This window comes from Brassica oleracea, chromosome C1 (genome assembly GCF_000695525.1).
Source record: "Brassica oleracea var. oleracea cultivar TO1000 chromosome C1, BOL, whole genome shotgun sequence".
In the NCBI taxonomy this organism is placed as follows: Eukaryota; Viridiplantae; Streptophyta; class Magnoliopsida; order Brassicales; family Brassicaceae; genus Brassica; species Brassica oleracea.
Genome location: NC_027748.1, coordinates 5,242,375 through 5,255,290, shown reverse-complemented (window position 1 = coordinate 5,255,290; position 12,916 = coordinate 5,242,375). Strand labels below are relative to the sequence as shown.

The 12,916-nt window shown below is 33.9% G+C and overlaps 1 long non-coding RNA gene and 2 pseudogenes across 1 annotated transcript; all 3 read left to right on the top strand.

Annotated features, from left to right (window-relative positions):
• Positions 1-518: 518 nt before the first annotated feature.
• On the top strand, positions 519-2,279 carry LOC106303194 (annotated as a pseudogene).
• A 1,500-nt stretch (positions 2,280-3,779) lies between these two features.
• LOC106299321 lies at positions 3,780-4,737 on the top strand. Its single transcript, XR_001261743.1, has 3 exons — positions 3,780-3,978; positions 4,077-4,157; positions 4,218-4,737. It is a non-coding gene; the product is annotated as an uncharacterized LOC106299321 (long non-coding RNA).
• Positions 4,738-4,758: 21 nt separating this feature from the next.
• On the top strand, positions 4,759-6,664 carry LOC106329727 (annotated as a pseudogene).
• Positions 6,665-12,916: the final 6,252 nt, after the last annotated feature.

Here is a 12,916-nt window from a genome sequence, read left to right as displayed (position 1 = left end):
AGTAAACTTTTAATATATTTTTTAATATTACATAAAACTAAATAATTTATTTGGTTTGTGATTCTTTTGATTTTTATACAGAGTTCACACTAATTTGTTTCTTTTAGGTATTTTGAAAGTTAACTTTATAATAATTGTTATTTTATTATTTATCATCTAAATTTTTATCCAAAGTCCGAACTAGATATCAAACAAATTTCGAAAATGTAGATTTGTTTAGTCAGTTTTATCAATCGAAAATACAAGATATCCATCCATCCTAGGCTTTTCTCTCAACCCTTCATCTTCTTTGATTTCACTTTCAAGTTTAAACGCATGATTTTTTTATTAGAATATTTATAATTAAGGCTGGGCTTAAAATATCTGGGCTGTAATTCAAAAGACTTGGGCCATTGGGCTTTTAATGCAAAAGACGTGAAAGAAAATTTCATGAACGAAAACAGCGGCGTTTATCGTTTGCCTTGCGTGCGTATATCATCAAAATGCCCTAATTTGGGTTCTCATGCTAGAAACTGACGATGACGAGCTCATCACCAAAATCAAACCTTTGCCAGGCTTGCCAGGTTTTGCGAAGACTTCTTCTACTCTCTTACCTCTAAGTCATTTTGGATTTCGACATTTCGTCATCCTCCTCTTCTTTCTTCTGTGTTAACCTCGTTAGATTACTGAAACTATTAGAGGATAACTATCACTTGTATAGCATAGATATTAGGGGTATCTCCTCTGTTATATATTCGAAATTAGCAACTCCTCTGTGCTACTATGGGTATTCGTTGGAACATCAATTAACTTTGCCAAATTGATTATTGGCGCATGCAGGCTGTGATTACAGACACTGGGCCACTACCGCGCAAGCGGAGGATTGAATTAACCGCTGCCGCACCTGAACCAGACAAAGACGCTTTAGCTCCTACAGCAGATGATGAATACTCTGACGATGTAATAACAATTCTCCTCTTTTAGATTTTCTTATGTGGATATTCATTTCACTATTATAGTGCAATTAACTTCGGGTTTTTGGACATACGGCTTTTGCAGGAATTCGATGTTCCAATTCATCGAAGGGATCTGTACAAAATGGAAGAGAACGAAACAGGTTACTTTCGTGACCTGGCTGACATTTATGCTAGACTTGGACTCCACTTCTACAATTTCCGCAAGGTAAAAAACCCTCCCTCCAGTTTTTTTTTTGTTTGTTTTTTTTTTTTGGTTTAATCAAACTATTTGTTACTTAGGTTAATCATATATATAGTTGTGTTTCACATTTTTCTCTTATGTTGAGATTCCTAATATTTTATGGTGGGGTTGAGACCATTTTCTTGATTAGTACATGTCCCGAGAATTAAACTATTTCTTCTACTTAATATCGTGTGTCTTTCGATCATACAGGGCACCAACTTCCAGTTTTCAAGAGTAGACAAATTTATTAACTATGGAATTTTCAATTATTACATAACCATGGAGGCCACGGATCCGGCCGACGGTTCCTGTTCCACTTTCCAGGCGCGTGTTCTTAGAGCTGGCTCTGTAAAAGGAGCTTACTACAGATTAAGGTTGTAGGACCAAACCTCAAATTCCAGGCCAGTTTTGTGTTATGTGATGATTGACTTTTCAGGATTTGTGGTTTTATGTATGATTCTTTACATTGCTTTTTTTTTTTTTATATATATATATATATATAAAAAAGGTACTGGAGAAATAATACATCGATGGGAGTTCGATGAAGAAGTTTACAAAAACAGTCTACCTGATTGGTATTCGGATGATGCATTGTTGCCATCCAGTGACCAGTTTTATCAAGTGAGGGCAACTTGTTCTTTTATATTTTTTTCTGCCTCAACCCTTTTCTTTTTCGCTTTATGTCTTTACTTTTGCTGTTTCACAGGTGCAAGATTCAGATATGCTTGAAAACGATTGGCTTAATTTGTATGCCGAAGTTGCCATGTACGCGCTGCAGGAAAATGACAGCATGTCCTTGTTCGAGTCTTGGCTGCCTCTGGAGATCAAGAAGGTCGTTGTGCAGACTTTTGAAGAAGTGAAGTCAAAGGAAAAGCTCAAGGCCGCGAATGCAATCTTCTACTTCAGTTTCAAGAACTTGAATGCTCCTACTCATGGTCTGTGTCAGGATCACAGAGTCATCGTAAGAAGAAGCACCGATGGGCTTCCAGGACACATTTGTCTTGACATTAACTCTTGCACCGGTCGTAATATTTTTAAGTAAAGTTTGCTCTCAGACATATATGTTTGCTACTCAGAATCTATAAGCTATGTTGTCAAGACTGAACAATCATCTCCTCTGTTTTTCTTCTGTTTCAGTGTGTCTTAATAATCCGTTGTCATCTCCTCTGTTTTTCCTAGTGAATGTCACTAGTCTTTTCCTTGGTTTTGATTTTCTCATTTTGGTTCCGGATGAACTGGTATCAAAGACAAACTCTTTAACCCGTAGAACTTCCTTGATTATCAAAAACAAAGGAACCATATTCTACGTATTCTTGGCACCTTCGACATAGCCAAACCAGCTTTTATTGCTCCTTCCAAAAGCTTAGGCTGTTGATTAATTAATGGGGTAGTTCCAATCTTAACATTGTCATGTGTCCCATAAGGTCGTTCTCAAGATCCCGCAAAGAGATCTTCACCCTCTCTTCCCTAGCCATCTTCTCCTGCCCATTAGCAACCATCAAATACTGTTTCATGCCATCCAGCTCTTCCTTTGCAAAACTTTGGCCTTCCAGTCATAGGAATAACTCCTACTTGATGCTCTTCAAGCACACCATACAAAGGATCCGACTCATTAATGATCTTCTTCTCAACTTCTGACTTTTCTCCCTTACATTCTCAGGTAAGTCTACCTTACTTTTCTTCTTTGTCTTCAGTAACAGGCACCGACTTTGATCATGAGTCAGCTTCTCACATCAATAACATTGTTTTTGTATCTTGTCGTAGTCGGTAGTTGTACAATATCGTCAGTGACTCCCCACTAGGGAGATTTACCTTCTTCAATCATTTCAGTGGTTTAGACACATCCAACCTTACAGCATCCCCGTCACTGAACCTCTTTTTGGGATTCAAGTTTATAATTTTTTATTATTAATTTTTTTTATTTGATTTAAAAAAATAATAATAATAATCGAACCAATCGCGGATCATCACGTATCGTAGAGTCCGCGAAACAGTGATAAACTCGCCGGAACTAGAGAAAGCTAGGAGAAAAACAGATTCATCACTATACATTATTTTAATATTTTTTTTTTTTTGGGAATCTATGTGAACCCCCATAAATTTATTGATGGGGGTACTCTTACCTTGATATATTTTTTTTATATCAAGTTGAAAAAAAAGAAGAGAATGTTACAAGTTTAATTTTTAATTTAGATATAAAATAATAAGCTGAGATGGTCATAGTCCAGTGGCCTTGCCTTGTGACAAAGTTTACCTTGGCATCAAGGGTTCAATCCCTCCTCTGCTCCAAAGGATGGAGCCTCCTCTCCTTCATGGGGTTAATGGGCTAACGGGCCGACCCGTTGTGGCCCGAAGTTGAAAAAAAAAATATAAAATAATAAAAATACTTTTTGGTAAAGATCAAATACAAGCGGAGCACTCTCAGCCCACTGATTCAACCAATAGCATGAAAGGCAACTACCGTCTTCCTTAAAACACTAAATGGGCCTGAGACAAGATAATAGGCCCATTATTTAATCTAAGTGATTCAATGACTCAAAAGGGACTAATAAAGGGTAATTAAGTCTTCTTAACAGACTATTTGGCTTTGCCGTCGGGCAATTAAGCAAACGACGACGGCGAGAAGCAGGAAGCTTCCGGCGTAGAGTTTAAGCTAGAGAAATGGCGGGGATCGTGATAGTATTCGACTTCGATCGGACATTGATAGACGGAGATAGTGACAACTGGGCTGTAACAGAGATGGGGCTCACAGAGATCTTCCATCAGCTCCGCTTCACTTTACCATGGAATCGCCTCATGGTATGCATTTCATCTATCTGAAGTCTTTTCTCTCAAGTGATTCAATCTCTTTTGTTTTCTTGAATATTCTTCTGTTTGATTGGATTTGGAAAGGATAGGATGATGATGGAGCTTCCTTCACTCGCAAGGTAGATCGATTCTCATATTGTTGAAGCTATCAACGCAGCCAATTCTTTAGGGTATGAACCATATCATTTTGTATTCTTAAGTCCGGAAACTTATTGTTCAATTATTTTCAGATGTGATTTGAAGATTATGAGGTGCAAACCAGTTTTTCTGAGAAGATACTAGACCATCATAATCTGTTGGGATGTTTCTCAGATATTTAGACAAACCTAACCTCTGTTGATGAAAACGGGAAGTTACGGATCTCACCATACCATGGTGGTGCTGCATCAACTCCACATAGCTGCAATCTCTGCCCTCCATCTCTGCTTAGTTACCTACACTTGCAACTTCTTATTCTAGTCTGAGTCCTCCATAAGCTGAAATCTTTTAATCCTGAAGTTCCCGTATATGGAAAGACTTGTACTTTGTTAAAGTTTGGCATGTGTTTTGAAAACTTTGACGTCTAAGGCTGTCTATGTGAGTTACTTGCTGCATCTAGTTTGATAACATTCTGAGTAGTGAATCTTCATTTGTTTCCTCGGGGTTTGGCAATGGACCATATACGTGCTTCTTCACCCAACGATCAGATTCTAACAGGTTTACCATGGAGGAGGTGACTTCTGTCCGACATTACTGCTGAGATAGTGTGATTGTGTGAACAAATTATCCGCCATGGAAGCGAGGGATTCTGAAGTCTTTATACACCCGAGTGCTGTGATTGGCAAGGTCTTTGCTTGTTCTCGCTCCAATACTAGCTTGGGATTAAACTTCTTTACTGATCATGTCGAAGAGCGGAATAGCTCAACAGCTCAATGTTAAAGGGATAAACTGTAAGAACTACGATAGATATATTCCAATAGATCAGGAAATTACAGAGTTGAGAAGATTACAATGGAGTCACTATCTCTCCCCCTAGACTCTTGACCAATTACTCAGATACCTCTCTTCTACTTACAACAGACTATAAATAGCAAAGGCAATACTCATTACACGTAGCAAGAGCAGCCGTTATCAGCACATTGGCTGGCCCTCAGATGCTTTATTGATTATTCCTTATTCCTAGATAGCTGGCAGATGATCCAGTCAGCTGCATTCCAGAAGATGAAACTTCTAGACGTCCTGTTTTGTGGCTACAGTCTCCGAAGCTGATGGGCCTTGGCCTTTCCTGCGATACTGATAGAGGACAGGAGGGTGTGAGGCCTCATAGCTAACACTGTGATTCTTGATGGAACCTGGCCATAGTGTGATGCTTTGTTTGAGATTTGAGCAAATTAGAGTTTACTTGGAGAATCTTCTTGACAGTGGTTAACCAAACAAACGTTGTTTACTCTTGTTCTAACAGGGAGCTTCCGTTGGTCCATACTGTACAGTTGGCTCTTCAGTGAAGCTAGGCAATGGCTGCAAACTCTAACAGGGAATTTTTGTTAGCCAGTGGTGCTGTTGTTGGGGATGAGCTTCCTGGTTATACAGTCATAGGAGGAAACTACATTATCGGTCACCACGCTGTGGTTAGTGTTAAATGGCAAGCGTGAGGTACAAGGTGTGTGTGAGAGATTTGTATCACCTCTTTAAATGGTTATAGTCCTAATCTTGCCCTGCTTAGAGACGATAAACTTTGTCATGGTCTGTTTTCTTCTTTTTAGCATGGGGATGAATGCTTTCTTTGCATTGGTAACAACAACGAGATTAGGAAATTTTGTTCGATTCACAGGTCATCAACGTCTAGTGATAAAACGGTATGTAACTTTTCAATGACAAATGTAATTAAAGGTTTGAGATGCAGTGACCAATATAATTTAAGGTATGAGATGATTCTTCGTGTTTTCGAGCTCTGGGTTTCATTTGTTTTTGAATGGGTGATTGGTGACAACAATCTAATCATGGGCTTTTGTCATATCGCTGATGATTGCAAGATTGGAGACCGCAACGTATTTGCCAACATTACTCTTCTTGCAGGTCATGTGATTGTAGAAGTATGATCTTCCTTGTGTATATACTTAAACCTGGATTAAGCAGCATGATTTGGTTTGGTTCATGTTGTGAATGCAAGACTATACACACACAGCAGGAGCCACGGTCATTCACCAGTTCCAAAGTACATGATGGTGACTAGGGAAAGAGCTAAACTTCGCTGTTTGAATTTGGAGGGGCTTAGACGTAATGGATTTACCATGTCAGAGGTTAGTACTGTGCCATGAGGTTAAAGTCGTTTACAGTAGGAAGCTGTATATCGCCTAAGAGTGTTACCAACTAATCATGGCTTTTTCTTGGCATTGGTAGATGAAGAGCCTGAGAGCCGCCTATCAAAAGATATCATGTCTATAAACAGTCCCCTCCAGTCTTGAAGAGCATCTCACAGACATGGTACTTGTTATTGATCAACTTGTTCCACTGCCTTCTTCCATGTGCAACTCTATCGCCGAAACATCTGGTCATATTGTATTTAATACTTAATGCAGGTACATAACCAAGAGCTGTGCAGTGTTCCTGCGGTTGATGCCATGTTGCAGTCAATCCGAAATTCTTGCACAAATGGTCGTCGTGGGATATCAAGTTCAGACAGTGGCTCGATTCTTGAGTTTCACAGATTGGAGACTTATCTTAGGCATTCATTAACCAGCAATGGCTCAACACCATTTGTGAAATCTGTAATGGTCTAATAGATAGCTTTGACGAAGTGTTCCCAAACATTGTGTGGCTACAGAACATCATTTTTCTCACTTGTCATTGAAAACAAAAACCCAAGCAAAAGAGAAAATCAATGGAAGCAAAGTTTCTTTTGAATTGTTTTATCTGTTATATTTATGATACGTTTATAATGTGTTTTGGATAATCCCGTATAATGTCGGTTTAGAAAATCAACATAAAAAAGGTTCTTTTGGATAATCTCCTATAATGTCGGTTTAGAAAATCAACAAAAAAAGGTTTTGCGATGTCAGAAGAACACCTTACAGTCATCCATGCGTTAAATTAAACATAGTAAAATGATAAGTTGCTCCACCTTACTTCATGACCACCACCGTTTATCTTCTCTACTTCATCACCACTGATTCGTCTCCACCCCTCAATTACAAAAAAAAAAAAGAATATCAAATCTCTAATTAACAATTATCAACTCATGAATTCGTAAGAAAGGAGTTGAGAATTGAACAAACCTTATTCGTTTTGGATGGTTGTATCTACACCACGTTTGGACATACAAAGTCAGTGAGCAACATGCTCGGTTTGTCAAATTTACCATCAGATTGACTTCCTTCTGTTGGGACTCGAACCAACATAACCTCCATCGATACCTTAAGGTACCCTTGATGTCCCGCCATAGAACCGTGGTTTAGTCTAACCTTCCACACTTTCTCTCCATTTTCTTCAACCACAGACACCACTGAAACTCCATGCATTGCTTTATAACAAGATCTATTTGTCATGGGACCACGATAAACTCCCTGCCAAATTCAATATCTGTAAGTTTAGATAATAAAGAAATGTTTAATATGTATTCAATAACATTAAAGAGAGAACTAGTCACAAACCTCCTTAGTGTCTACATAATCAGGCATGAATATGAACAAAGATGCTCCAATCGGTTGTTCTTCTAGCCTTAGAAGTGCCTGGCTGAGCGATAATTTATCAATACCGTCTATGTGTGCGAGTCCGTAAAGAGCACGCGGTGGTATCTGGCTTTCTTGTCGACATCGATTGTACGGACAGTCAACTGCCCTTTGAAGCCCATTTTTTAGTACATATTCCAAACCTCTCCTGATGCTGTACCGGTAGCAAAAGTGGCCCTTTCTGCCATTTTTTTCAATTCTAGATCTATCAGCACGATCCATAAGTTCTTGCACCGAGTACTCCGTGTAATTAGTGTCTTTTCTCTTAAGATAAAGCACTGCACTGACCAGCTCAGCCGTTGCAAACGCCCAACATGACTCTGCGAAAAAAGAACAAAATTGACTTGAATATATTATCTAAATATACGCACCAAAATTCATAAGCATATTTTAAAAATGAAAAGAAAAAAAAATGCTACCACAAAATCCTTGGAATTTCCCAGCACCCATTATACTTGCCCAATCCTTAGACATCAATATATCTCGAACAACCTGGGAAGAAAAGATATTTTCATTAGGAAAATTTGGAAAGATATGAAATTTTAATTTTAAAACTACACCACTTATAATATTTTGAAAGCTACACTTTTATATATGCACAATGCCTAAACTATTCAATCTGAATATTAATTATTCTAATTTATTTTGATCATTATAGTTACTTAAATATATTTTATGTTTTAATATAAAAATAAAGGAAACAAAGCTTTGATCATTTTTTTTTAACTCCAGTCTTCGTCCTTTCTTTTTATCTTTCTTTTGCATATTCTCAATTTGTTGAACTCTATACCTCATAAGAATTATAACAACTAAATCAAACAGATAAAAATAAGAATCGAACTAGTTTTACATATCATCAATTCATAAACTTTAAACTATAACCAAATAAGAATGATTAGAGGGTGAAAGAATAGTAAAAAAAAAACTAATTAACAAAAAGGTTCCATCGTAAGAGAATCCTAGGAATTTCTTCACAAACTAAATGAGGGTATAACAATATAAAATTATAAAATATTAATCTTATAATAATTCTATAAAGATCATGTATAGTATGATGAACATAATTTTTCACGTAACCAATTTTATAAGTTTAAGTTTAGATAGATTTCATAAAGCTGAATTTTCTTACAGATAAGTCTTAGAATATTTCAGAAATTAATCTATTTTTATTATAAATTATTAACATGAATTTTCTAAATTATATATTTATCTTAAAACAAAACAATTTCGTTTTTAAATTCATTTTTAATAAAACAGGATAGAAAAGTCTTTTCACATATAAGAAAATGTAATGTACAAAAAAAAGTTTATTTTCAAATTTAGAATCACAAATATGCATTTTTCAAGTTATCCCCTTTTAATTATGCAAAGTTCATAAATAATGATTAATGTAGAATTGTTGATTTACCCGAGATACACGCCAGCGTGCGTATGATGCTTCTAATCCCTTAACCACTTTGATTTCAGATTTTGGGATGGTTGACATGATGAGTGAGAGTAACTCACTTGGAATAATTGACAAAATGTGAGCAAGATTTTGAGTAGTTTCTTGACATATGTGTAGAATCTCCTGTAAGAATACAATCAAGATAGTTGTTAATAAGTTTTAAGTTGTAGCACACTCAAAATTTGAAATCTAACTAGAACAATGCTTAACACGAGCTCTCTATTTTAGAAAAAAAAAAACTCATTATCATGTGCGACATTTATTTACCTCAGCTGGGAGGACTTGAGGTGGGGGAGATGAGGAGGAGGCCATGTTTGCTTGATTTCCTGTGGAGATGTGAATTATCAAAAATATAAACATCAACACTCGAAACCCTCAAAAGTTCTAGAAATGAAAAGGGGAAGCAGGAGCAAAAAACCAGTAAACAAAAGCAAAGCAAATCTGTAAACACAGAATCCGAAACGAGAGAAGTGCAACACGGTCGTCGAAACCTAAAAGCTCACCGAGGAAATGCTGGGGAAGATGAGTTGATGATAAGAGAATCGGGATACTATTAACGTCACTTTCTCTGAACGATGATGTTAACTCTTCATACAATGTAATTAGTTGCATATCCTCCTCCTTAAGTAAACCTCTTCGTACAATGTAGTTAGTTTTACCACGTAATTAGTTACCATATGTAGTAGGACGACACCAACTCTTCGTAACAACTCTTCAATGCCTTCCGCATTAGATCAGCTCATTTGCCCGAGTTTGGAGAAATGATACAATGTCGTTTCATGTCATTCTCGCTACGCGAAACCGACGTCGTTTCCTTTTCTTGAACGCTAATTAGCCTGAGTTACTGAGAGCAACTCCAATGGTGTTACTCATCATTGGAATCCTTAACAATAGAATAATATATATTTTTTTTAATTTTTTTTGTTTGAATAGTTAAGGACTCTAATCATATTTGTTAGTACAATGGTGTTATCCACTATAGAATTCTTAAGAATAAAATATAATTAAATTTGTAAAACATTTAATAAATTTGTAAACCATTAAAAATAATTAAATTTGTAAAACATTTAATAAATTTGTAAACCATTAAAAATAATTAAATTTGTAAAACATTTAATAAATTTGTAAACCATTAAAAATAATTAAATTTGTAAAACATTTAATAAATTTGTAAACCATTAAAAATAATTAAATTTGTAAAACATTTAATAAATTTGTAAACCATTAAAAATAATTAAATTTGTAAAACATTTAATAAATTTGTAAACCATTAAAAATAATTAAATTTGTAAAACATTTAAAAAATTTTAAAAGTAAAAAAATTGTAAAAAATAGTTTCTGTTACGTTGTTGGTTTTACTTAAAAGCAAACATAAAGTTTCAGCGAATGAACTAGCAAGGTTACGTCTCTCGAAACTATATCTCCAAGATTCTAAGTTATTACAACCACCATATAAGATAAAAGGGAGGGTTGGTATATTTGATCAAAACAACAGAGAATGGTTAGATTCTTTTTAAATTGACTTTAGTGGTAGTGGCAGTCCAATGGCGGAGCATGACAATGTATATAACACCCTACTTAATTAGGGGTGTTTTATGTTTTAGCAATATATCGAAAGATACACCACAAGCTTTTTATTTTACCACTTTATATTTCATGGTCTGATGATGCAATATTGTTTCATAGAGAGAAATGAATTCAAAAGTGTTGAAAGTTGATAAGATCACAGCAAATCTATAAGATTGGAAAGTGGACAACACCATTCAAGCTGCGCTGAGTTCAATTCTTTTAAAATTAACATTATTTATCATCATAATCTTCATCCAAAGTCCTGACTTGATATACAAATTTGTCAAAAATTTAGATTTGTTTAGTAAGTTTTACTGATATATTACGAATCTACGATCAATCGAAAATACAGGATATCAGGTTCATCCTAGGCTTTCTTCTCAAACCTTCATCTTCTTTGATACTCCCTTCACTTCCAAGTTCAAACTCATAGACTTATTTATTAGAATCTTTATAACTAGGTTGGGACTTTAAAATTTCTGGGTTGTAGTTCAAAAGACTTGGTCCATCGGGCTTTTAATGCAAAAGACGTTAAAGAAAGTTAAATGAACGAAACAACGATGTTTTGTTTTTTTGGTGTTGCCTTGCGTGTATCAAAAGATTAATTTGTGAAATGTACATATTGAGACAATAAATTAAAGAAATAACCTCACACGGTGGGATGTGACAGGTATTTTAAAAAATGGTATCTTTAACCTTACTAATTCATTTCTATAATATATTTAAATTTGTTACATTTATCATTTTTATTTTTATTTATATGAGAATTTTTGTATATTAAAATATATATAACTAATTTTTAAATTTCATCTTTTTTATATTTTTAGTTTGAAGTAAGTATTTCTATTATATGTAATACAATTAACTAATAAAATATAAAGAATCAAGTCCGAGATTTTAGAGTTATATAAAAAACATAATTATGTATAGATCATAAATTATCTTATTTTAAAGGATCGGAATCTCATATCAAATAAATTCATGAAAGAAAAAGTACTCTAATAACTTACTTAAAATATAAAACCCCATTTTCAAAAAAAAAAAGCGTACGCAATAATATTTTTTTACATGTAATAGTTAAAAGCTCACAATTAAATATCGATCTAAAATAATATTTTAATATATCTAATGTAAAATATTAATTGTAATAATTTTTTTTTGAATTTTGTAATATTACATGAATTAGAAGTCTTTAAAATCTAAAATCTATTTTATTAACATAATATATTTTTTTATTCATTTTTTATTTTGATGTTACCAAAATTTCTTTAGTTTTATTTGTATATTAATTTTTTAAATAATTTAGTTTCTTTTTAAGTAATTTTAAAATGATCAAGAATATAATATATTTAATAATTTTAAATATATCCAAATATGATATTTCATTTTTTTGTGTGTTTGTGTTGAGCATATTTAATTTTTAGTTTGTATGTTTAATAAAACATTGTTGCGTGTCATTCTATGGTTTTAATAAATGTGTTGTCATTTCATTTTTATTACTACTAACATGATTTTTTAGTGATCAGTGATAATTTATTTTAAAGTTATGTATTATATTTTATTATATATTTTCTAACTCTTCATGCTGGCACTTTTTGTAGAATCATTTTAATTAGATAATAGGTTTAAAGATGTAAATAAAATTGTGTATGTTATAAATTTAGAGTTTTAGTGTAACTGAGCACTATCAATTATGGAAATTATATTATGATTTTATTTTACTAAATATTTCTTTCTGTGTATATTTTTTGTTTTATTTTGTATTTTTACAATTTTATTGCCTTATTCTTTAACTGCAGAGAATTGCGATTTCCAATTTTTGTTTCATATACCTTAAAAGTCTTCGGTTGATTTTTGTTTGTTTTCTTTCTCCAATTACAATGTACCGTTCGATCGTTTCTTTTTTGGGATCAAACTACTAATATCATCAGATATACAAACTTAAACTCCAAGAATGAAGTGAGTATTTGTGCTAGATAAAACTGATTTAACCACTAATATAATGAGATATTATAATATTAGAAGGTATGAAAACTCTTCTCGGTTGTCTTACGCTGGACATAATTAAGTTGTTGTCAATTGATTCTATATTTGTGATAACTGGAAATATATATTTATGTCTTCATTACTTCATCCTTAATTGGTTTACTGTTCGACAATTTCTAATATACTGAGAGTAACATAATATTAGATGTTGATTATCTCC